The sequence below is a fragment of the Sceloporus undulatus genome, chromosome 1 (genome assembly GCF_019175285.1).
Source record: "Sceloporus undulatus isolate JIND9_A2432 ecotype Alabama chromosome 1, SceUnd_v1.1, whole genome shotgun sequence".
In the NCBI taxonomy this organism is placed as follows: Eukaryota; Metazoa; Chordata; class Lepidosauria; order Squamata; family Phrynosomatidae; genus Sceloporus; species Sceloporus undulatus.
This window is the reverse complement of record NC_056522.1, coordinates 48,774,125-48,777,512: the sequence shown is the minus strand read 5'-3', so window position 1 is coordinate 48,777,512 and position 3,388 is coordinate 48,774,125. Positions and strand designations below refer to the sequence as shown.

The following is a 3,388-nucleotide window of genomic DNA, read 5'->3' as shown; positions in this document are numbered from 1 at the left end:
TGATGATATGAGTCAGCTTGAGAGGCATGCAGGCACTGTTTCAGAAGCAGAGAGAGTGTGACTTTCCAAAGTGCCTTTTCTGTGTATTTTTGGTTCTTTAATGGTGATATTGATATCAGCAAGCCTCTGAGGCATGGTCAATGTAAACTGCTGTGATTTTTACAATCTCATGCGCAGTGAAGAAAAACCACAGTCCCTTGACCAAGTACACACTTCTGAGAAGTATAGTTGGTGCAAGAAACCTGAAATGGCTAATCCACTTTTTGTGAGACCACCTTAACATGTTCAATATGCATAGCCATGTTAAACCATGCTAAGTGTTAAACCCAATAAGGGGTTTGGTTATGGAATAAGTCTCTGAAATATGCAAGAGGCCATGTTAAGTAAAGCCATGGTCAGTGCCCAAATGTGCTGTTTGGAATGGGGGGGGGGGTGGCCAGAAAGGGAAGTCCATTTCTGCCATCTGTCTAGGAATAATGCCAAAATGCCTTCCATTTTGATTATGCCTAAGAAACATGCATTTATATTAACATTTTTATAAAATCATCAATTTTTTTGCGTGTCCTCCATTTAAAAAAAATGTTGTCCTACATTCAAAAAATGTTGTTCTACATTTGTCCTACATTTGTCCCGGCTGGGAGGTCCTGACTTATGGCAACCCTAGGCAGGACAGTGTGATAAACTCTAATGTCTGTGCTCAATCTTCCTCTCTTTCTCATCCACACCCCTATCACTCCAGAGCCCTGAATTCTCCCATAGTGAGAAAATTTTGTAGTTTGCCTACAATATCAATATGCCTATGGTAATTTCCTGATGCTAGGCCCCTTCGTTAAAAGACCTGCCCAGTTTTAAGTAGAACTTGGAAACACTATTATTATGCCATCCCTAATCCAAGAGTAATTTGGCATTCTCCTAACTCTAGCAGCTTCTTCCCCAACTCAAAGAAAGGATGGAGCAAGCTTGTTTTCTGCTGTTCAAAAGAATAAGACACAGAGCTATGGATGCAAACTACAGGAAAAGAGATTCCATCTAAACATTAGGAAGAACTTCCTGACAGTAAGAGCTGTTCAACAGTGGAGCATGCTCCCTTGGAGAGTGGTGGAGTCTCCTTTGGAGGTCTTTAAACAGAGGCTGCATGGCCATCTGTGTATTCCTGCATGGCAGCGGGTTGGATTGGATGACCCCTGAAGTCTCTTTCAACTCTATGATTCTGAGATTCTATGGACAGTTGAAGGTAGGCAATAGAATGTAAAACAAAAGCATTTGTAGAAGCCCTAAAACATCTTCCAATGCACCACATAAACATTAGTGGGTAGTGGCAGAAAAAGAGAGGCAATTCAATTTAAATCTTTGAGAAATTATCTTTTCAGTCATACTGATCAAGCACATGCAGTTTTTATTTGTTTGATGTCCTTTCCATAAAGTCTCCTTGTGCCTACTGGAATGGTCTTCTTCCCGGCTGGATAAATCCAATGCAAAAATATATATAATGCTTCCTAAATATAATGCAAGCAAGAATGTTTTTATAGCTCACCATCCTAAATATAGCCACTGCATGAAAGAGAGCATCTAATTTTATACCTGGCGTTCTTCTGAAAAAACAATCTGCTAAGCAGATAGCATAGCAGGGAGTTTTGTGCATGTAATGGCCGGCTCATCAGGTGCTAAAAGGTTTCAACCCGATGTGCTGTTCCGTATCAGCCCACCAGCAATGAAGTGGGGTTCTTTCTTTCATAGTCTACAAAAATAGAAACCAACAGGAGAAAAGGCTGGGCTTTCTTCCACTGTACACTTGTGGAAAAAATATTACTCCGTCTGAACAGGACAGCCTAATGGGATTTGATCACTGGAATACAGCTTCCCTTAATTTGCACAGCAGTTAAAGAGATGTGCTAAGTGCTAGCTAGATTCTCTAGGGGATGACTAAGATACACACACATCCCATCTTAACAGCACATTTTAATAGTTTTCTAAAGTAGCAATACTGCTGTATTTCCATTTGTGTATACTGGCTTTATTTATTTTTTAAAAAATGTTCTCCTAGCCTTCTTTTATCTTAGAATTTCTAAGGGTCATAGGGCCTGTTTCACATCTGAAGTAAATGTACAGTAGGTCTGTTTATAACAGGCACTTTTTAACGTATGTACACTGGATCCTCAGTATCTACTGGGATTTGATTCCAGAACTCCCAGTGGATACTAAAATCCGTGGATGCTCAAGTCCCATCATATGCAATGGTAAAATGGTACCCCTTATATAAAATGCAAAAAAGCAAGGTTTGCTTTTTGGATTAATTTTTTTAAAAAGCTATGGATAATGGAATCTGGAAATGCAGAATTTGTAGATACAGAGAGCTGACTGTATGTTGAAATGATCATGAACTGCAGGCTGAAGGAGATGAGGTTTATTAGTGCAACATAAACGGAAGGCCCCTAGATTTGGGAAAGCTGAGGTAGGCATTCAGGATACCATTCTACATTTGAATCTAAATTGGAGCTTCTCCATCTCCCTTTTTGGTGTGTGTGTGGGGGGGGGGGGGGTGGTGGTGGTAGGAAATAAATATAAAATAAATTTAACGTAATCTCTGCAATAAGAGTTCTGCTTACTGTTTACAGTAAAATAATATAAACGTATGTAAATGACATCTAGGAGAATGAAGAGTTTCTTGGCTTACATCCTGGAACTTCTGAGGATAGCCCAAGTAATTAAACACTGTAATTTAAACTAAGTACAACAAACAGAATAGACATGCAATTATAAGAGAAAAGACCATTTTGAAATGTAATTATAATTAGGCCACACAGCAGCAGGATGGATGTAGACAAGCTGAGATTTAAACAGGGCATTAGAAAGGCAGCATGGTGCAATGGTTTGAGTGGAGAGCAGCAGGGTTTGAATCTTTGCTCTGCTATGGAAACCCACTGGGTGGCCTTAGGTGAATTGCATTCTCAGCTGCAGAGAGAGGCAAAGGCCCCATTCCCACTGGCCCTTTTAACGTGGGTGGAACTGGGTAGATCCGGATGCCTCTCCCCCGAATCTCTCCGTTAGTGAGTGCCCACTAGATTTGAGGGCCATTTTAACCCGAATGCCTTATTGGGTTTAACTTAAAGGCGCCTGCTGTCAATCAAGCAATCGTCATAGGTGATGTTTGCAGGGGCATTGGAAGTGTCCTCCTCCCTCCTTTTTTTAAAGAGCCACGCACAAAATGCCCCAAAGTGCGCACATTTTGTCAAAATTTAAAATCTCTTTTGTGTGGGTATGTGTGGGGGGGGCATTTGGGTCAGTGCAGGTTATGATCTGCCCTTGGCCCCATTTTCAACTCCAAAATGCAAGCTAATGCATCCTGTATCCCACACTCCTTGCCACCTCAGAATGCCTCATACACAGG

General features: G+C 40.9%; 1 protein-coding gene across 1 annotated transcript in view; it reads left to right on the top strand.

Moving 5' to 3' along the window:
* Positions 1–3,388, top strand: part of SPDYA (speedy/RINGO cell cycle regulator family member A) — a 22,237-nt gene that overhangs the window by 7,468 nt on the left and 11,381 nt on the right.